A 24,000-nucleotide genomic window follows, 5' to 3' on the forward strand; every position below is an offset into this window, starting at 1 on the left:
CAAATATAGCTGTACATATATACTTTTTACTTCTTTAAGATATAGACTATATGATATTATTATAATTAAATAAATAATCTTATGCCTTAGAATTGGAAGAGTTATTCTTGTTAATATCAAATACGGTGTTTTTTAATATTTGAAAACAGCCTTAATACACAATTCTGCAAATAACCCCAAAATAGATTCTACAAAAAGAGAAATGCGAACAAAATTGTTTTATTTTCATTGAGGTGTAGGTGAGATTGCCTCATTGCTCCATTGTTTTCTTAACCTACTGTAAATCTCATAAATAATATTTGTGTTTTCAAACAAACCTTTTCACATGGAATTGTGTTTGTAATAAAAAAAAAATATAGAGATGGAATATGAAATAGCTCTTCATAATCGTATACAAAGAAAAATATTAAAATTAAATTTACAAACTGTCTTAATATGAATTGGATACTTCAGGCTTTGTCTCATCTTGAATAATCTGTAGAAAATGTGAATTTATATACAGTGACATTATGTCAAACTTGTGATAACGGCATGACATTTCGTACTTATCTACCTTAGCTGGTTATAAGGGTAGCATGTTCTCATGTCTACATTCATAACTTGTTAGAAAACCTACATAGCTCGCACTTGATTCCCCGGTTGTGAGGATTAGACCTTTCATCTTCTAGACTGTATTATCCACATATAAATTTTGTAAAGTACACAACTTTGCTACTTGATAAATGTAAGATAATACATCGACTGAAAGGCTGAGCAAGTAACAAAATAAAAGCAGACGTCCAAAGACTGAATATTACAAATAATCAACAATCAACAAAAACAATCTGATCCGTTTGTTTTTCGTTTAAATAATATTTAATTAAAGAAAATCAGAAAAAAAATAGTATACATTTTAAAATATTTCTACACATTCTTTATCTGCGAACTGTTTGTTTTATGTCCTTGCTTATTACATGATAATACATTTCTATGAACGACAATAATTCAATTTAATTTTTCATAAGCGTGATGTTTAGTCGTTTATAAGAGAAATAAGTTTTCTTATTTTTAGATGATCATCTTATTTTAAAAGCTTTCGCATCAGGCTTAAAGCCAGCAGTTTTTTAATCCGAAAAGAAAACGGAAACAGTTTATGACAAATATATATATATATATATATATATATATATATATATATATATATATATATATATATATATATATAAATATATATATATATATTATATATATATATACACGGCATCAATTGTAATTTAGATTTGATAGAATATATTTTATTATTTTGTTTTGTTATGAAAATATATTTTTTATTATCAGAGTGGCATTATTGGTCATAGGATAAAGCAGAGTGATATACTCTACAAGTTTTCTCAAGATATAGTACCTACAAAAGTCTTTTTTCTGTTCATAAAAGACACCAGATTAAACTGAAAATACTAACGTAGGTGGCAAACACAATAGTTGGTTTTAATCAAATATAGTGTCTGGCATCTGTTATACGAAAAACTCACTAAACTTACCTATAACATTTTCGCTATTCGTACTAACTCATATTGACTCAATTTATACCCCCAACCATCAATATCTCCTCTGAATCATCGCCATAAAGACAAGATTTGTAATCTTCAACGATCGAACATTTTTATAAACATATTTTCCTCCCACAAATGCATATTTCTCTTTCGTTTTCCCTTTCTGAGATTGTCGAAATTGATGAAATGTCATTTGTAATTTATTATTTAACATCGGGATCATGATACATATTACGGCGTTATACCCCGGACCAAATCTGGGGCAGTACAGTTTTTTCTCGAGTACATGAATTGTCACTGGTCCATTTTCATAATCTCGTACATTTACATCGACCAGACGCCTTAAATCTAAAACATCCCTTGATTGAAAATCGATACTCAAGTTGTTTCATAATTGAATCACTGTAACAACTTTTCCGACCTATTAATGGACTGTGTGTGCTTAGCGATGCCTACGAATATATCACTTGGGTCCCTCAATGCATAATTAAAAACTAGTTTTTGTTGTATTGTAACCTTTATGCCATTTATTGATTGCAATGTAGTAGAAGAATAAAACCATTTTAAAGTTATATCCTCATCTCCAAACCATTGCTTTCACCATCTGATTAAGTCGTTTGGCCATGCCCTTTGATCCAGTGTATAGACTATCTTGTAAAAGCCCTTATTCATTCGTTTTCGGCATCAATTTCCGAGCGGAAAATCTTTCGATGTCACGTATACCTCTAACACTTGAGTACGTACTAGCATTGGCATTGACAATTTCTCTGCAAATGCTGATGCCGATTCCGAATAACTTTCTCGGTATTGATAGTTTACAATGCACAGTAAATCAGTTACACGTATACTACAACGCGATATATTGTTATGACGATAGCTTATTTTGTCCAATTATTCGAATCCTAATTTTCCCAGTATAATGTATACTTTGGTGAGGGATCAATCGATTAGCGCCGAAGGTAATTGTTTACTATATTCGGAACTTCCAATTTATTTCCTGTAGTCCAACTTTAAAATAATTTGTTTTTCATTTCATATTATACAGGCCATGCCACTTTGTGGTCTACGACACTACAATAAATGATAACATTTTCTTTTTCCTTTTCATGGAGAAGAATACAGTCTATATATATATATATATATATATATATATATATATATATATATATATATATGTTTTGACCACTTTCTAAAACTTCGATGTTTCTCAATAACCAGGACATACTTATATCCCATGTTATTATGTAGTAACATAGATTTTATCTTCTATTTTAATCTTAATGGAAATATGTTTGCCGTTTGTATTTGCCCCAATGCATTAATATCAATTTTGAAAGCATTCAACTGAATTGCGGCTACGGAATGTCAAATGTCACCTTAACCTCGTAAAAGTTACAATCTTACTGTGATATATCCATTAACATTATGTCAAGGATATGGACCATTAACATCTTTTCGATATTTACTCGTACTGAAAATAGTTTTATCTCCACTTGCTGAGTAAGGTAACATGTTATATCCAACCTATAAACTGCTTTCACCGTACCACTATCATCTCATAAGTTTGAACTTGATTAAAGTGGCGGTGCACAATATTGACAAGCGCGGTTATTACGTATTATACCACTTCCGATTTCTTAAAGCAATTGTTCTATTACTGGAGTAGGTACCGGCGTGGCAGCTTTCCTTGACAGGTTCTTATACACTGGGAAATGCCTTGAGATTTGACTTAATTGTCTACAATTGTAGAAACTTGGAGTGTGTACAGACAACTACAGCCAGACTTTTTCAAAGTATGGCCCTCGACATGTATAGAACGGAAGGCTTACTGATTAATTCATTCCTGGTGTATTGACTTGTGTAGTCGAGGCCACTTTTTAAGTTTCTCGGACTTTTTACTAGCTAACACTCTTGCAGTTTTATCATTTTGCTAACGCTCATTCACTCAACTTAAGGATACTGATGCAATTCTACAAATACATTGTGAATCCATTAATGAATGGGATTTTTTATGATTAAACGAGATCCTTAGGTATCTACATAGCGCATCCGACCTTTTTATTATATTGACGTAAAAATCAATTGATTTCTTTCAACTTGAATCACTGTAACTTTTCATATGCTTGAAATGTGATTGTCGGAACTATTCTAATTTCTATCTGGTTTACATCCAACTGGTTTGCTCTTATCTCAAGTTAGACAACAACGGGATCCCAGTGGAGTCATAGTTGAATTAAACTTTCAAAGTCTTGCAGATTTTGTCGCTCAGCTCCCAATTGTAAATGTTTGCTCAACTCCACAACATTATATTTACTAAATATAGTTATTATATTGTTTTCTTAATAATCCTGATTCCGTGATCTATTTGCACGAAAATAATTCATCACCTGCCATACACGAAACTTCTAAACTTAACTACATCAACATTGCAATCCATAAAAAACTCCGTATAACTACATTTATACGTCCAAGTAGCAATGTCTCTGTTCAAGCTTTGTTCTCAAAAATTCAATTCACTGTCATCTCCAATTCGATCGTTTTATAACGCTTTTTCTCGCACATGGAAACTCGGAATCAAAACTGGCATTTTATTTTATTTATTTCATTTTTCTCACACTCGAAACTCACGTAATGCCACCTGTTTGTAATTTATTCGCTTGCATCATGTTGTTTGTACTGTAAACTTGAGAATCATTGTATTTTAGTAAAGTAAACCCCCGGGACACGGTGGCCATAGGACATGGTTTTTTCAGGTTACGATGCTGACTATGATGTTTTTTTCCCGCCTCAGCATTTCGGAATTTCCCCCGCCTTATGGCATAATTTATGTTATTTGAGAATATACATATGTAATATACACTGTATTGTATTTCGTTAATAATTTTTCATAGCATATCTCGGGGTTATACTGTATTTTATAAAATGTAGAAAAATTAAACCCATTTAAAATTACCTTGTTTATTGTTTAAATTGATTCATATTTTTAGAGATATTGCAGTGAATAGGATGGACAAATATGTAAATAAATAAATTTTAAATTTCGTCTAACAAACATTCCGACTACCGCATATATCAAAGTACGTGCAATGTGCAATAAATATCGCTACCTTTACATTACTTTTATTTTTATTTTGTTATTTAAGGAATATTCAAGGACATTGTGTAAACATTTTATTTTAAAGTTTCAGTTAGAATAACAGGTGCTAGACAACTGGCTGTGCATAATAGCAGACAGACAACGCAAGTACACCTACGGCTTTCTCTTCATTGAGATGAGTGCAGGGTCCTTTCTAATACACAAAAGAACACCTCAATCATCTCGATATTATACAACTTTTTGATTGAGCACCCGCCCAAAGCGCTGCCAAAGAGTTAGGTATTATGTACTATCAGTCGGAAACGGAATCCAGGAAACTTGCAATCCGGCACCCTCAAAGCATCAGACAAAAACAAACGCAATCCGATTGCATCGGAATATATGACACTTAATCACCCCCAGAGTGCTTATTTTAGGGGGGTGGCATGTTGCAGGGGCGGGTATAACGTAGTGCATTGTCCTAGTCAGGAAATAAGTTCGATCACTGGGTGTTTCTGTCGAGTCCCTGTGATAGCACATCTACCCTTGGCTGATCGACAAAGGAGAATGAAAGCCGGGGGATAGACATATCCTATCTACTAAAAACGTTTAGCTTTATAAACCGGTAATTTGTTTAATCACAAGCTCGGGGAATATTGTCATCCAGGACTGAAGCGTCCACCTTCCCCGAGGGTTGGCTTCAGTGGTTTTCTTCTAGACAGATGACCTTGAAAAATCAACGGGTCCATCAGCACCAAGAAGGTTTGCCCCGCGCCGGAGTCCTTAACCAGGTATTTCTGCGCCCCTGCATGTGTATTTTGTGTTAACGGATTAGTTAGATATTATACCTACTGAAAAGTTACATTCCACAAAGTGATTATAAAGAGCGTTACTATGCTTTCTATTTCATTGTTACTGAAGACGAGATAAGTAAGAATTCTTGCAGTGGAGGGAACTAATTTTGCAACAGGTTTGTTTGAGAGAAAGAGAGAGATAGAGAGAGAGAGGAGAGTTAATGTTTTATATATGGTTCATACGTCAGTTTAGGAAAACATGTTCAAACGTTAAAATTGGTATTAGGAATTAAAATAGTGCCCAAATTATGAATGCATAGGACGACAGGAGGATAAGATGTGTGTTCAATATCGATGCAGGTAACACCATAATGACGTAGAGTACAATTAAGTACACGAATAATGGAACATAAACTATAAGCTATGGTGTAAATATCAATAGATATGTTTTCAGTAGATACAAATATACGTAATTACAGATATTAAGTGTATTTCTTATGTACTGGCTTCTAGCGAAGGAAGGTAATCTCGCTATGTTTAAAATCCGGGAATTGTATTTTGCACAACAAGGAGTGCGGTTCAGTTTCTTTCCTGTATTTATTATAATACTATCTCCGATCTAAGGTAAAAAGTAAAGTGTTAATATTTAATATGGATCACTTTAAATCCAATTACAAGATTTGGATAATAAATATCTACATTATCGCTTCGGTAAAAGGCTATGTATATTCCTAATGCATGCCTTACTAGTTGTAATCTATAGATGTTTAGTTCTAATTTATTTTAAAACTGTCACCCTGCTAGGGTTACGTGCTGAAAAGGTACCCCCTGTCCAAAGTTACGTGAACTTTATGAGATTTAATGATATATTGGGATGGGTACACATCTGTTTTAGTTTTAAGGAGAGAAGACTTTTACTTACAAAATGCAGTATAATGATACATAAGGACAGACTTTTGGGTAGAATTTACAGGTAACAGTAACAGGCAAAGCAGACAAACTAAATCGTCTTGGAGGTAATTTATCTTTTGTATATAATCGGATATACGTAGCAAACTAGCAGTGGTATTTGATTAGTTATGAGGAAAATAATTAGTACACGGCGAGTCGTAGTTCTAATCAACAGTTAAAGACAAACAGCTCATCTCCATCAAATCACCGATATTTGGACTGCGCCTAGCTTATTTTGGTCTTCTGAGCGACATAAATAAGTTTAAAGTGCATTTCGTTAGAGATATAACTGAACGTAAGATATAAGCTATCGAAGATCTAGGATTCGATATAGATAGCAAGAGAACCATACGTTTAGTAGATACGAGCATATGAGGATGGTAGATATTAAGTATGTAATTAATAAAGTTTTTCTACCCGCTATACTAAGAAAACACCCCTTGTTTCTGTATTCTGAATATTTCTTCCTTTTTAATTCCTACCTCCCCTTCATCCCTTTCTTTCGCTGGCTTCAACTATCTCAAATGTTAGAATGTTACTGCTTCTAAATCTTAAAGGGAAGATTGGTCATTCCTTAAATACGATAACTGATTGTTTTATCAATTGGGGCAAACACAACGTTAAATTCCTTAACGAATATTGTTTTTTTTTTCTGGCTGATGGAAAACTATTCCTGTTGTACTAGTTTTTTAAGTGTTCTTGCGAAATAACTGGCGAATAAAAAAATGCCCCATTAACCTCCTCCCGCTTTTCGCCAATCCATTTGAGTCTATCATTAATCAAGCTGTAGTCAATCATTCACAGCTGCTAAACTTTTGACAAAATAACCATATGGCGTTAGGATACCTGCTGTGGAACGGGCTTGTCTAACTAATGTGGTTGACAGAGTATGGTTCCATCGTATTCTAAGAACGATTGTATCACATGGTATAGCTGGAAGAATACACAACGTTAAAACATAATTCTGAAATTAGAGAAGAATCCATGTTGTCCTCGACGGTCGTACATAAAAAATAGGATATAAATGCGGGAGTACTTAAGATAACTATACTTGGACTTTAGTATTCCTAATATTTATTAATAACCGTCACACTGATAAAATAGTCTTTTAAATGGGTACATTTGCTGTTGACAACGCTCTATAACTAGCACGACGAAAAACAAATGAGCATATCTAAGGAAATGGCAGAACCCCCAGAGAAGACATTTAATCTGTAGGGAATGGGTGACGAACTGGATGCCAACACTTAACGCTGTCAAAACTAAGCTTGTTTCCTTCAAAAAGTACACGAAATCTTCTCTAGTACCAATAGCAACGAGTAAAAATGTTACCCGAGAGTACTTTTAAACTCCTCGGCCTAACGTTTACAGGGAAATTTACATGGGGCAGACACATTGAGAGCATTGATAAGGCTGCTGCGAATAAATGTGTTTTCTATACCGTGCATGAAAGCTACTTCCGCCAGAAAGTATATTTGATCTCTATAAGGGCACAATTCGCCCATGTATGAAGTAGTATTATAACATTTGGGGTGGTGTATCTGCTACATCTAAATGTTCAAAATAGTGTCGCCAACCTGATTAGTCCAGGACTGTCAACTAAGTTCATCCTTTTTTCCATCGACTAAATGTTGAATCACTGCGTCTCCAAGTATTTTAATGGTGAAGCTCTGACAAACTATTGGCACTGGTGCCCCCTCGATGTATATACACATGTTATCTCTACAAGTAACTAAATCCCAGTCTTACAGAGTAGGGGTTTCTAGGTGTACACACGCCTTCTACTCCAATGCTTTCTTTCCCTTGCTAGACTTTGAAAATCCCTTCCGAGATGCTGCTTTCCAAACTGTACTGTCATGCAGAAGTTGAAGTGTAAAGTGCACTGACATCTTTTTGCTTATCTCCCGTCGGAATAGTTTTGCAACTTATTTTCTCGATAGAACCCCCTACATCGATGTAGGACTGTTCCTTGTTTTGAGTGAAAAATGAATAACATAACCTTGTAAATATAACGAGTATTTTAAGTGTATCAGCCCTTATGATATTTATAGCTAATATTATTTGTATACTGATTCATTACACATTTTGATATATTTGCTTGACTAAACACGAAAAAAGTGTACTTTATTCGAATACAGTCGTTATAATTTGTTATTACCATTACTATTATTTTTATAGATTACATTATAATACTTACCTATATTTATATTGTGTTTCTTGCTATTACGAAACTGCTACAGTTGTACGCATACGTTAATTTGTTTCTTGCAAACTGGGACACGCTTTAAATTTTCTAGATAATGTTCATATTAAAAGTAATTATTATCTTGTGAATATATATATATATATATATATATATATATATATATATACACACAAAGTAAGCAATAACGTAACTTGCATCGCAGAAATAATACAAGTAGGTGTATACTGTGTTATATAAGTACTGATACTTCTAGGCGGAGTTACATTTTTCAAAATAAACTAGTAACTTCGGATATCACTTTAAAACCAAACAAGGTAATGTGCGTTACTTTTCTATCATCTTATATGGATTTTGTTCGTATATCTCTCACCACTTGTACTGATTTCTTTTTCCTTCAACAGACATTCAACGGTATCGATTTTCTGAGAGCTATTCATGACTTGGTCTCATATTCAACAAATAGTACATTTTCGATAGAATTAAACAATCTAATAAATTATCTTTATAAAAGAGAGAAAAGCATTTTCTTTGTCTAAAATTGGCGGTAGTTAAGTTACGTAATCGGCATGAAGATTAGTTCATGAACCTGTAATGGCTTTAAAGAATGAAAATTGTAAATGACATTCAAGTTCAATTTCGAGTCTTGTGTAAGTAAATCTTTATATCAACTTAACAATGCTTGATGAAAATCTCCGCTTGCTGATTGAAGAAATGGTCCTCTTTTTATGTGTACTTTCATCTCCAGGTTTCTATACGTTTTATCTGGTGATTACAGATTCCTAGAAAAAAGCGAATACAATCATGCCGGTTAAACGTATAAAATAATTGACGATAGAGACTTGCTTTTCTAAAGCTCCATGGATAGTTGCAAAACGTTCTCTCGGATGAATGCCTTTACTCCAGCACTATCTAAAAAAGAAAATAAAATCATTTGCTAGCACGTGTAAAACAAAAAAAATAAAGAAAAAAGCGGCCTACTTAGATACGTACCAGGTTTCCATGCAACGAATTGAATACGAATGAATAGCATTCAATCCAAACTTGGAGACTGTCTCCTAATCTGAGCGAACATCTGCCACCCTCTCTAAAGAAAAAAGTATCAAGTAGAAAATTGCTAACAGACAATTTGTTCGCATCACTGGGAAAAAATGTCGGGATTTGAGGAAGTGGAAGTTTCAGTTAATAACCCAGTGCATCCCGTTTCCATTGTGTAGACTTTCATTTGAAAAGCAATTCATTAAACTATCAATGCTTCACAGCTGGTCATTGAGAGGTTTTGTTATGATATGCATCCAAATTAATATAACACTTAATCTGGGTTAAATTTCGGAGGAATTCAAGAGAAAATTTATTAAAACAATTTGCACATACATGCACAACAAGAATTTTACCTCTACTATATAGAAAATGTCGAATATCAAGTGCACTTGAAAGCCAAATACAACGTAATATGAGGAAAATAAAAATATTCTACTTGTTTGAAATGTATAACAAATATATTTCAGATGCATATTTTATTTTATTCAAATTAAAATTACGTTTCTATATGAAGACTCATGGTTGACGTTATTATCGCGTTGCCTACGCATAGTCCAAACATTTAAAAATATAACCTCTAGATACAACCGGGGGCTCCTTACAAACAGACTTCTTTCTCAAAATTGACAACATAGCAAGGAAGAGGTAAAGAAAAAAAGAAAGAAACGAAACACACTTAAGATGGGGTATATCTCTGAAATACATTTGTGATAAATAGTTTCCTTATATTACGTTGTGATTTAGCTTTCACGCGCACTCGATGCGTATTTTATTTTATTCAAATTAAAACAACGTTTCTCTATGAACTCTCATTCTCGGCACAATTAAATATATTTCTGACAGGAACTATGTCTAATTGGATAAGCCTTCTCATAAACAAGATCTGATCTACTTATAAGTAGAAGAGTACTATCTTGTTTATTGCTAGATTGCTAAGATTCCAGTCCATTTACATTTTGATTACCGTTACACGTACATAGAATGTAAGCAATATATCTGAACTAATACCCCCTAAAATGTACATATATAGAACTAAGCACAAATTAAACACGGCCGAACCCTTCATAATGTTTCCTACGAAAAAGAACAAAACACATTCTTACCTTTCTTACACATAACAATTAAATCGGAAATTACTTGTTAAAGAACGCGGATAAACAAAAACAACTACGCATATTCTTACTCACACCATGACAGCAGGGTAATATCTGAAATCATAATAGGGTATAGCACGTATATAGAAGACTATCATAAGCAGGTTGGTGATCAAATAGCATGACAGATGTGAAATCTGATGCTTTCGTAAGCATATATGTTTAATCACTTTCCGTATTGTACATAATATATATTAAGTTTTCGTACGGTTTTTGCTCTCATCTTTTTATTTTTATTTGTTAAAATCATTTATCTTTTCCCGAGGGAGTACTACGATAAAGGGGGAACACACGTTTAAACTATATTAAAAGCCTTAGGTATTTCTGTTTTTCCATAAAGGCATATCATACGTGCTTTTATTTTTATATATAATTGAACATTTACGAAACATCACAATTTTTGCTATCATCTATAATGACCAATCTATTATCCAATACTCTTAAATGAATCCATTATCTTTGCCAAACCGATTTCTGATTTGAAAAATTTAGAATTAAAATTAATCCTCTAAGTTAGAACATCTTTAATTCAATTTTAGAATACGCTCTTGACTAGAAAAGACACCTAATAATATTGATATTTTAATGCGTTCCCGATTCACCGTGGGTGAAAAATTTTCTGATGCTTTACATACTAAGAAAACTCCAACACCATATTAGACGTATGCAAGAGAGCATATGTAAAGACGATTCCTATTTACTTCTAAAGCCAGACCAAGCTTATGCAATCAATGAATTACACAATTTCTTTACAAACTTCGATATCGCTATAACAATTGCACCTACCAAAAACAACTTCAAATTTCCTAGACATTACATAACACCTTTATAGTTAGACATATATCCCTACCAGAAAGCCAACCCCACAGTTTTCTACATTCGTCCTTTAACAACCCTGTGTCAATAAAAAGTTTATAGTTCCACCCGTCTCGAAAATAATCTCTCATCTTTTTGCCGACAAAAAACTTTTACCCAAAATGCCACCTTCAACAATGCCCTAAGGAATTCTGAGTAAAAAGAAGAAAAACATTTAACCGCCTTACCCCTCAGGCAGGCAACCCAATATCTGATCACAAACAACATGACCCGTAATAAACAAGCTACAAATGTCAAATTAGTATACTTGAAGAATGATTTAACATTGTACAAAACTCATTCGATTACCCACACCGATATAGTTTCATCTTTTATGAAAAAAATCTTAATATTCTCTACTCTACCATGCTTAATTAAGAACTGAAAATCTTAACATCTAAAAATAAAGAAATCAAATCATCTATACAATCCTCTTCAAAGTAACCATAAAAAATTGCAACTTTAATAACACACTTACTTTCCTACTCAACAATGATGGCAATTACAAAACTACCCCTTAATTCCACCCCACAATGCACTAATATTTAGTCGATATCTCTCCCTTCGCATATATCCGATACAATAACTAATACAATAAGCGAGATAAACAGTCAGCCGTTAAACTACTGAAATACTAATAGTAACAGTAACACTACAACTACCGGTACTGCTAATGATGATCATCATTACAAATATCCTTACACTAATTACACTGATAACTGTAGTACTTACCAACAAAACAAACGCCCACGTGTTTGTGCCTTGTATAGGCATGCGCGATAACAAAACTTGGGTTTTTATAAGCGGAAGTCTCGAGGTTGTCAGGAATCTACAGGCGCATGCGCAAGAGAGGGGATTGAGATAGTGGTATAAAAGGCAGGTCGAGTGAGAAGGTTGTTGTTGTTGTTGTTGTTGTTTTCATTGGACGTTACAGTGACGCGTGCGTTAGCAGGTGATTAAGAGACTGTTTTTTGTGTGTCAAGTCGCGCACCTCGGTGAAGAACATATAAGACGTGCACCTTGGTGAAGATGAAGGTCATTAGCGTTTTCGGCTATTTCGTTTTGTCTCTTTTCCTGGACAACTATAGCTGGGTCAAAGTTTGATTAAAAACTGATACCCGAATTTGACGGATTTACTTCTGTTGTCGACTTCGTCGAAAGTTGAGCTGACCTGCAACCTCTGTGAACTAAAGGAACTGCATACCGTGGTTACCCTGAGATTGGCTGGAGGCGCCCTAAGTGTATATCAGCAACTTAGTGCCGTGGAGAAGGCTGATGTTACCTGTATAAAAATGCTTTATACAAGGCATTTGCCATGGATCCCAGCACGGCCTACTAAACATTTGTCTCTAGGAAGCTCATGCCAGGAGAAACCGTGGACGTCTTCTTCGCGGAGCTGAAGAAATTTGCAGTTCTATTTGGCAATGGAGTGTCAGAGCAAACACTGGCGTATGCGTTTGTGGCCGGTCTTCCAACCCATATAAGCAACTGTTGAGGGCTTCCACCAGCGTATCTGTAGCACCCAAGGAACATTTGTTAGAACGCACTGGAGCCATTATCAGAGATGAGGAGGTCCATAGGGAACCGGTTGTAATGATGGCGCAGTCAGCTAAGACTAATGCTGAAAAGAGTCCCAGTTTGAGACCCACGACCAATGGGAGATGTTTCTGCTGCGGCCAGCGAGGCTATTTCGCAAGAAATTGAACTAACAAGGGGCGGGGGCGCCCGCGCTGTTTCCAATGTGGTAGCTATGGACATTTATCCCAAAATTGTGCGGGAAATGCATCAGGGGGCAGGACGTCAGCGCCGCCCTGTTCCCCGGACAAGATTTAATTGAGGCGCAACCGACAATAAATGTGTACGTGGACCAAGTGCCTTGTTCAGCTCTTCTCGACTCCGGGTGCTCACACACCATCATGAGTGCCAAATTGTGTCAAAACTGGACAAAGCAGAACATCAAAGTAACCACAATAGGTAGCAATACACAAGCTTACTGTGGAGCCGGAACTGTCAAAGTCCACAGATCCTGGTGTGGCCGCAGACATTAATGTGCTGGTGATGCGAAGGGATTTGCTGGGATTCGATGTACTGTTGGGATATGATGCTATTAAGGCACTGGGGGAGTGGTTATTGGAAGAGATGGCACTGTGCGATTTTTGGAAACCCCAGTGTGTGCTGCAGTTCACATTGATCGGCCTGATTTTAAGGTGGACTACGACCCTCATAAAATAGCATGGGCTGCATCGTGGATGTGGACAGAAGGAAGCGCGCCAACTGAACTCAAGAATAGCATTGCAGAGTACTCGATACCCTACACAGCCCGTGATGAATACGAGATGGAACTTGAGGCATGGATCCAGGATGGATGGCTGATCCCCTACCCCAACAAGTTGGGACCACGCAAGGTTCTGATTCCCTTAATGGCGGTAGTCCAGCATAACAAATCAAAAGTTCGTCCGGTGCTGGACTATCGTGAACTCAATAGATACATTGAGACGTACACTGTCGATGCTGACGTGTGCGCCAGCAAGCTGAGAGAATGGCGCTAGAAGGGGTCCAATGTGTCTATAGTAGATTTGCGGAAGGCTTATTTGCAGGTGAGAGTGGATGAGACATTTTGGCCGTTCCGGGCAGTGTGGTTCCGGGGTCAGAGATACTGCCTTACTCGACTTGGCTTTGGGCTGAATGTGGGACCGCAAATACTGAAGACCATCCTAAATGCAGTGTTTTCACAGGAAAAGACCACCGAGGACGCAGCATCGGCCTAAATTGACGATGTGTACGTCAATGAAGACGTATAATCTGCGTCGCACGTCAGAGAAAGTTAGCTCAATTCGGGTTGAGTGCTAGGATCCCGAACGTCTGAGGGATGGAGCACGGGTATTAGGATTGGACGTTTGCGGGAAAGACGGTACCTTACGATGGAGGCGTGGCAGTGAGATTCCAAACATCCCTGATGTTATTACGCGGCGGACTATTTTTTCCTTGTGTGGGAAACTTATTGGTCACTTACCAGCGTGTGGCTGGCTCCGAGCAGCTGTGGGCGTCATCAAACTCAAGGCAAGTTTAGTAAGTACAGGTTGGGATGATGTATCTGATGATGCTCTTCTAACTGTGATGACGACAGAAACCCTAGAGAGAGTTAACAAGGAGGACCCTGCCCGTGGAGAATGGTGGGTCGATGGGGACACTGTGAATGTGTGGGTTGACGCTAGTTCTTTGGCATTGGGAGTGTTATTGGAGCAACGTGGAAATGTAATTGAAGACGCGTGCTGGCTGCGACCCGTGAATGATGCTCAACACATCAACCTGGCGGAACTGGGCGCTGTTGTGAAGGGTTTGAATCTGGCACTGCAATGTCAGTCAAAGAAGTTACACTTGTACACGTATTTCTCTGCGTCTACCACTGGGTGTCCGACACTCTTTCGGGACGAACGAGAGTCCGCACTAAGACAGCCAGTGAGATGTTAATCCGGCGGAGGCTAAACACCCTGAAGAGTCTGGTATCAGAGTATGACGTGTCGGTGAGTGTAACGCTCGTGGCAGCACACTGTAATCGTGCAGACCAACTAACCCGTGTGCCTCACAAATGGTATGACGCTGTGAAGACAGGCGTGGAGTTCGCTGCTCGATCTTGCGCAGTTTGCGCGATTCGCTCATGCCAAATACAAAGAATTCATGCACAGAGTGGACATCCAGGTATCAAAAGAACTTTGTATTTTGCGAGGCGTGTGGACCCGGCAGTGACAAGGGCGGATGTCAGGTAGATCATTAAGCACTGTGAGACATGCCAGTCTATCGATCCTGCACCTGAGCAATGGCAGAAAGGGCGATTGGAAGTTGAGGATGTGTGGCAACGATTAGCGATGGGTATTACCCATTACAGTGGTAAGCCCTTTCTAACTCTTATCGACTGTGGACCCACTCGTTTTGCGGTGTAGCGGCAAATGACCAGGCAGACTCAGCGAATGTTGCCCGCCAACTGTCATCTATCTTTTCTGAGCGAGGTGCGCCATAAGAGATATTGACGGACAACGATGTTTTTTTATAGCCACCAAGTTCGGCAGTTGTGTAATGATTGGGGTGTCCGACTACGACTGCGATGTGATCATGTGCCATCAGGGAATGCCATTGCTGAGAGGAGCCATCGCAGCATCAAGAGAATTGCTGCCAGAAAGCAATGCACCATTACGGAGGCCACGTATTGGTATAACATCACATCAAAGGATGGGAAGACACTAACAACAGCACCGGCCAATGCCATACACAAATACTGTGTTAGGATAAAGGGCATTGACACTGTCCAACCAATCGATTAGGAGAGTCATGACACATACAAGGTATGGGATCCAGTTTGGGTTAGACCTCCTGGAAACTGGTGCACCACTAAGTTCAAGCGAGGACGAATATCTGGAGTCAGTCCTTGTTGATGGAACGCCACGCCATGTGCGCGATCTTCGCTCAGCTAGTGAAGTACATCCCACAACTACAGAGAGCGATGAATCATCAGATGATGAGCTGCTGATGAATGAGGTCACCGAACAAAAGAGTGGTAGTTGTAGTTCGTCTGATCAGGCAGGATCAGAAGCAGAACCACACCCAGAACCAGAACCTAATCCGAGATTGTAAATACCACCATTCGCAGAAGCCAACGAACTAAGAGGCCACCCCCGGAGTGCACTCTATCTGATCATCAGATCAGGGGGGAGTGTAGTACTTACCAACAAAACAAACACCCACGTGTTTGTGCCTTGTATAGGCACGCGCGACAACAAAACTTGGGTTTTTATAAGCGGAAGTCTCGAGGTTGTCAGGAATCTACAGGCGCATGCGACAGAGAAGGGATTGAGATAGTGGTGTAAAAGGCAGGTCGAGTGAGAAGGTTGTTGTTGTTGCCGTTGTCATTGGACGTTACAGTGACGCGTGCGTTAACAGGTGATTAAGAGGCTTTTTTTGTGTGTCAAGTCGCGCACCTCGGTGAAGATCACATAAGTCGTGCACCTCGGTGAAGATGAAGGTCATAATAACCCCTTAAACCGCATTCTTACACGTATTAATTCGACTTACACTCACCTTAATGTACACAATTTAAACCGCCTTATATCAAACCCTAGTACTAAACTAACCAATAATAGACCCCGATCATTTAATGAAGTATACACCTATATCGTCGCCAACTTTTTCTCTTTAGACCAGAATATTTGACCAGGATTCTTCTTTTACAACCCAAACCCTACTATGCAAGAAACTTCAACTACTTTAATTAACAAACTTAAATTTAATTAAGATCCATTTTTCAATTACATGGATTATCGTAACATTGAAGTATTGCACCCCAGGCTCCAAGCCGTGTCATCTATGTACATGGTAATTATTTTCCCCCAAATCCATCTAATTAAATTTGAAAGCGAACTAATCTATTTTAACAGAAAAAAGACTAGATTTTAATATGTCTAATTTGAAACAACTTCACTTTTAATAATTTCCTTTAAATCTGCTTTCCATCAATTACAGATTACTACCTTTCACTTACTCAGCACTTTATGTTACTCATTAATTCATGTATTCTCATCATCTCTCTCCGCATTGATAGGCTGGCCATCCTTCCGCGGATTGTGCTGAAATACTTATGCATATGGACATGTACTAATTTTATGTTTCGATGAAAACATGGACATCTTTTATCTGACCTGTCTATGCGCTCTAATGATTGTATTCTTGTAATGCATTTGAGTGTGATTGGCATGGGTTAAATACATTTGTACGGGAGTGCTAGCATAATTTTATTTTACTTCACTTTTCTTTCAATTGGTTGCGCTATGACAAAGTCTGCAAGCGCCTGCCGCCCTTTTTTCCGCTAATTATCCTTTTTGTATTCAATTCCCATAATCGACTAAAACTCAATAAACCCTTTTATCTTCCAGATTAAGTTTTCCTGGCAATAAGCTTACAGCTTCCAACTCCTTTAAAAAAATATTTTTAAACATGTGTGCTTCATTTTCGTGAACACTGCCAAGTATCACATAAAAGCGTATCTGCTCATCTATTCCACTTCAACCCCACTAGTGGCCTGATTACTATTTTTACGACGATAGGTTTTCATGATCACCAGATAATCACCCCTTACTCTACAGCGCATAATTTCGTTCACGTTTGACCAATACCCTCCTCCACTTTCTAATAAACTTAGTCCACTGTGTGATAACTTTCTTCACTTATTCTTTAAACCGCCTGTTTGGATAGATAAACAGAATGCAATTCATCTGTGCCTATCCAAAAACATGTTTATGTATTTAGAAAATGTAGATCTACAGCGACATGTACTCGGACTACTATAAACTAATATTCTATTTCAACCATTTCCTTAGTTTCAGCAAATCTTGGCCCCATAATTATGTGAATACACTCACGTTAAAGCAATTTTGTCTTTTACTCCATTTCATCTGTTTCAGTATTCTACATTTTATTTTCGAGCTAGTAGGATCGTTTTCATATTTAGATTTTTATTCTTTAAAGGCAATATTTAATGCAATTTGCGCACTCCTTTTGTCGAGAATGAAAGCATTTCGTCGAAACTCAGCGGATTAACGACTTTATTTGTTCCCTTTTTTTTCGATTAATATATAGACACCTTATGATAAAGTGTTTCTCAACATACATTATAAAGCCTATATAAATATATATATATATATATATATATATATATATATATATATATATATATATAACGGAATATATACATGTGGTTGTTTTCAACAAAAACGAATTTTTTATGCATTAGAACACGTAACAAGGTTAAATATAATATTGTGTCATAATTCCTGATCACACATATCTTAAAACTTGCGTAAGGCTGTATTTTCGAAGTAAAGATAAAAAATAAATAGCACGAAAAATACATTGAACAACAATACATTTTCCGCAACTTTTCAGTTATTTTTTAAATAAATCTCATGCGCTGAATCTAAAGATGACATTGGTTTTGCTCTATCTGGTGTAGTTCTTTTACAGATTATTTTTTTTTACCATTTGTATTAACATATTCACATATCCGTGGCATTTAAAGTACAAGCCGTGAAGGTAAACCGCCACGTTTAAATTAAGCATGCGTTTTTATGACAAAAAGTATTCAGGGCCGATACTTCTCGTTGATTGTAAAAAAATTCAGCATGATATTATGACCTTGTATTATCTCTGAGAAATTGGTGCTCTGAATAAACGAAGTAAGGATGGATTGCGAAAAAGGAATAGATACAAGGCAAATAAAGGCGCGTCATCGACGATCCCCTGGTAGACACACCAGAATACTTTTTCCATTGCTTAAAACCACGCTTGGCTTAACCAAGCAGTTGACTAAGATTCTATATAAGTATGGTGATTAAGTCATTTTTTGATCCAGTCTATTTGGGTGTTACAATTGAGAAGTTAAATCTTTGCATATTAGACTAATCTAAGATCTGGAATACAGTGTGACCCAAAAAACGGGTCCCAAATCTAATTAGTCCAAATGAAATTGATCTTTGGTCATAACTAGTTTATTATATTCAAAACACAAGGGTCTTTGGCCTTTTTTTCTTTCTACAACATATGCTATAGATGGCCTCCATTTAGCTTTTGTTTTTTGGGGGGTCACCCTGTACAAACAGAGATCCAGATGTATAAATATCAATAAAGTGCATAGACATTTATTTTTCTGTTAGGTAATAAATGTATGTTGTTAGCAAAACAATGTTCTCTTAAAAGTTCATCACTTTTATATATGTTGAAAAATAAGCTGTAATGCTAAAAATGTAATTGTTCTTTAAAGGTTCGGATTATTTTAACTCTGACGTGAGATTTAGGAGAGTAAGATCTAAAATAGGTAAGGCATATACTGCGTGGTTTAGTAGGAGGGTAGATATGATAATGACATGAACACAAACATGTAGAAACATCATTAGCCAACTAAGTAAATAGGCCAAGAGAAAATTGTAAAATAAGAAGGTGGAGAGAGACCGCGAGATAAGTTGTAAAAGTAATTGACATTTATAGATAAACAGCGATATTAATAAATAGTGATAGCGAATGATTATTCGATTTTTAGAAAAACATAAAACGAGTTTCGACTGGACAATGCGCCGGTATAAACTGGTGAGTACGCCAGTATCGGAGAACTAGTAGAGAATAAACCAGTAGTATAGAATAGAGTACAATAGAAAAATATAACTTTAACAGACAAGATAGTGGGTCATATAAAGCGATTTTGTTTAACTTCAATATACAAGATGAAAGAAAAATGATGCTCATTGTGGGCCAGATATATAGCCTGCCGCGGCAGATATGTAGTACGCCGAGACAGACAAGTAGAATTCGGGGACAGATATGTAGATGGTGTGCCAGATATTTAGAATCCCTCCTAGACACGCAAAATGCTGGAGACTAAAAGTACGCCGTGCAAAGTGAGAAAAAAGTGATAGATGAGAAAGACAAAGACAAACAAAGAGTAATAGACAAATAAAATTATAAATAAAAGAAAAGTAGCAAAGGAGAAAAATTGAGAGATTGAAGGAGAGAAATCGGAGAAAGAGAGAACATTATATCGAAGGTGGAGAAAAGAAAACGATAACGAAATGATGAGAAAGGAGACAATAGCAAGGGCAAAAGACGACTATCCAGAAAAAGACGAATATCCATAGACAAAGACGAATCTCCATAGACGAAGACGATATGGATTAAAAAGAAAAAAAGGAAAATGAGATAAAAGGCGGAAAAACACAAAAGAGCGACAAATAGAGAACAAACGAAAAGGGATTAAGATTAAACAACATTTGAACAAAAAAGCAATCAAGAAAAGAGGAATCTTCATGAAAAAAATGCAGCCCTTGCGAGGAATGAAAAAGGAGTAGAAAAGAAAAAAAATGCAGCCCTTGCGAGGAATGAAAAAGGAGTAGAAAAGAAAAAAAATGCAGCCCTTGCGAGGAATGAAAAAGGAGTAGAAAAGAAAAAAAATGCAGCCCTTGCGAGGAATGAAAAAGGAGTAGAAAAGAAAAAAAATGCAGCCCTTGCGAGGAATGAAAAAGGAGTAGAAAAGAAAAAAAATGCAGCCCTTGCGAGGAATGAAAAAGGAGTAGAAAAGAAAAAAAATGCAGCCCTTGCGAGGAATGAAAAAGGAGTAGAAAAGAAAAAAAAGAGGTAAATAAAAAAAGAAAATGGGGCTAGAACAGAATAAACAAGGGAATACAAAAAAAACCAAGGGAGTACAAAAGAAAAAAGGAGTACAAATAACGAGAAAGGTGAACAGAAAACAAGAGAGATCAGAAGAATACAAGGAAGAGCGGTGGAAAAGAGTAAAGGAGGTAGAAATAAAAAGATGGAGTAAAAAAGAAAAAAAGGTTGAGAAAATAAAAAGGTAAAGAAAAGAAAAAGGTTGAGAAAAAACAGAAAAAAGGCGGAGAAGAAAAGAGAGGAGAGACGTAGAACAGAAGTAGTGGACGTGTAAAAGAAGTAATAGACGTACAGGGAAAGCAATTGGTGGAATTAAGTAATAGGTGTAGAGCAAAAAGGAAAGAGGTTAGGCAAATGGAAAGAGGTGTGAAAAAATAAATCGAGATGTAGAGATAAAGGATGAAGTTCACAGACGACGTGGTAGAGATTAAAGAATAAGGAAACTATGAATGAAGGGAAAGAGAGGAAGGAAGAGGGTAGAAATAAAGGAAAAGGGATAGAGAAAAAAGGGGATTAGAAAACAAGGGAGTAGAGGAATAAAAAGAAGGGTAACGAAATAAAAAGACAGACATAAAAAGACGGATAGAGAAATAAAAAGATGGTGGTAGAAAAGAAAAGAGTCAAGTTCAATGGAAGAGCTGTAGAGACGTACGAAAATGTGGAGATACGAAAACCAAACGTGTAAAAATTATGAAGAAGGGTGGACAAAGAGGAAACAAGAAAGGAAGCGTCATTTAAAAAGAAACTATTAAAGGAGAACAAGCAAGAGGAGAAGGCACGTACCAAGAGGAAAGAGACGTAGAAGGAGAGGAAGAGACGTAGAACGAGGAGAAGAAACGTAGAACGAGGAGAAGAGATGTATGAAGGGGAGAAGAGAATATGAGGGGGAGAAGAGAATATGAGGGGGAGAAGAGAATATGAGGGGGAGAATACACGTAGGAAGAGGCGAATAGACGTGGAGAAGAACGGACAATTCGTGAGGAAGAGCAAATACAAGAAAAGAAGCATAGACTAAGGTACAGGCTAGGAGAAAAGCGTAGAGGAGAGGAGAAAATTAGTAAAGACGAGGGGAAGAGTAGTAGAGACGAAGAGGAAAAGGGTAGAGTAGATGGGAAAAAAGTAAAGACGAGGGGGAGAGGGGTGCAAAGGAGGGGTAGAGGAGTGCAGACGAGGGGAAGAGGGGTGCAGACGAGGGGAAGAGGGGCACAGACGAGGGGAAGAGGGGCACAGACGAGGGGAAGAGAAGTAAAGACGAGCGGAAGAGAAGTAAAGACGAGGGGAAGAGAAGTAAAGACGAGGGGAAGAGAAGTAAAGACGAGGGGAAGAGGAGTAAAGTTGAGGGAAAGAGAAGTCGAGGAGAAAGGTGTAAAGAAGCAGGAATGAAGTGTAGAGAAAAACATTTGTAGAGAAAAATGATGTAATATAAAGAAAAAAGTGATTTGCAGAAAAATGATGATGTGTAGAGAAACGTGATGCTGTGTAGAGAAACGTGATGCTGTGTAGAGAAACGTGATGCTGTGTAGAGAAACGTGATGCTGTGTAGAGAAAAGTGATGTGTAGAGAAAAGTGATGTGTAGAGAAAAGTGACGACGTGTAAGAGAAAATGACGACGTGTAGGAGAAAATGACGACGTGTAGGAGAAAATGACGACGTGTAGGAGAAAATGACGACGTGTAGGAGAAAATGACGACGTGTAGGAGAAAATGACGACGTGTAGGAAAAAAATGACGACGTGTAGGAGAAAAAAGGTAGTGTAAAGAAAAATAATAAATAGTAGAGAAAAAATGATGAATGGTAGGGAAAAATGATCAATGGTAGGGAAAAAATGATGAATGGTAGAGAAAAAATGATGAATGGTAGAGAAAAAATGATGAATGGTAGAGAAAAAAATGATGAATGGTAGAGAAAAAAATGATGAATGGTAGAGAAAAAAATGATGAATGCTAGAGAACAAATGATGAATGCTAGAGAAAAATGAATGCTAGAGAAAAATTGTGAACAACACAGAAAAAAAATGAATGCCACAGGAAAATGAACATTGGTACAGAAAAAAATGACCAGTGGTACAGGAAAAATGAAGAATGGTAGAGAAAACTTACGAATGGTAGAGAAAACTGACGAATGGTAGAGAAAACTGACGAATGGTAGAGAAAACTGACGAATGGTAGAGAAAACTGACGAATGGTAGAGAAAACTGACGAATGGTAGAGAAAGCTGACGAATGGTAGAGAAAGCTGACGAATGGTAGAGAAAGCTGATGAATGGTAGAGAAAGCTGACGAATGGTAGAGAAAAATTACGAATGGTAGAGAAACATTACGAATAGTAGAGAAGAAAATAATGAATGACAGAGGAAAAATGATGAATGGTAGAGGAAAAATGATGAATGGTAGAGGAAAAATGATGAATGGTAGAGGAAAAATGATGAATGGTAGAGAGAAAATAAGTAATGGTAGATAAAAAATGATGAACGGTAGAGGAAAATGATGAATGGTAGAGGATAAATGATTAATGGTAGAGAAAAAAATGATGAACTTTACATGAAAAACAATGATTTTTAGAGAAAAAATGGTGAGATTAAGAGGAATATGAATAGGAGTAGAGTATGAAGGATTGATAGATATCAATAGTTTGTGTTTTTACACGGTATACAAGTTAGATATTATGTTATGTGTTAACGATAGCAGAACTTGTGTACTAAACGGATACGAAAAATTGATTTCTGGATATAATCGGGGAAAATGAACATAGAAAATAAATGTATTTACATTTCTAACGAATACATTTGTAGGAAATGACAAAATGTTGATAAATGTCTACGTTGATTTGTTTTTATATGAAACTGAAAATGCTAGACTCGTATACAATGTACAATTATAATTCGTATATTCAGATAGAGCACATTTTAGACGCGTACAAATATAACGGTTACTTTCGCGTTGGCATTCTACGGTAATTATTAATGCTATTTATTTTATTGTTAAAAGAAAGATGTATCGTTGATTGAGATTGTCGGACTGACTTCCTCATCTTGGTTGTTATAGTCACAACGTTTCGGCCGTCATTACGTGTTTTGTATCGAACTGGGCAACCGTTTGTTAGGAGGCTCCCCAGTTCGATTCAAGACACCTGATGAAGGCCGGAGGGCAAATCGTCCGAAACGTTGTGACTATAACAACCAAGATTAGGAA

At 36.7% G+C, this 24,000-nt stretch overlaps 1 protein-coding gene across 6 annotated transcripts in view; it reads right to left on the reverse strand.

The window, feature by feature from the left end:
* LOC145267860 (uncharacterized) overlaps positions 1 to 24,000 on the reverse strand; it is a 2,055,798-nt gene that overhangs the window by 1,460,422 nt on the left and 571,376 nt on the right. For 2 of the 6 annotated variants that reach the window (XM_080123412.1, XM_080123352.1), the window contains one exon: positions 9,403 to 9,468. The exons of the other annotated variants lie outside the window; for them this stretch is intronic. The gene's annotated coding sequence lies outside the window, so the exon portion shown is untranslated. The remainder of the gene's footprint in view (positions 1 to 9,402; positions 9,469 to 24,000) is intronic. 6 annotated transcript variants of the gene reach the window in all.

This window comes from Euprymna scolopes, chromosome 1, assembly GCF_053919585.1.
Source record: "Euprymna scolopes isolate OS-2025 chromosome 1, ASM5391958v1, whole genome shotgun sequence".
NCBI lineage: Eukaryota > Metazoa > Mollusca > Cephalopoda > Sepiida > Sepiolidae > Euprymna > Euprymna scolopes.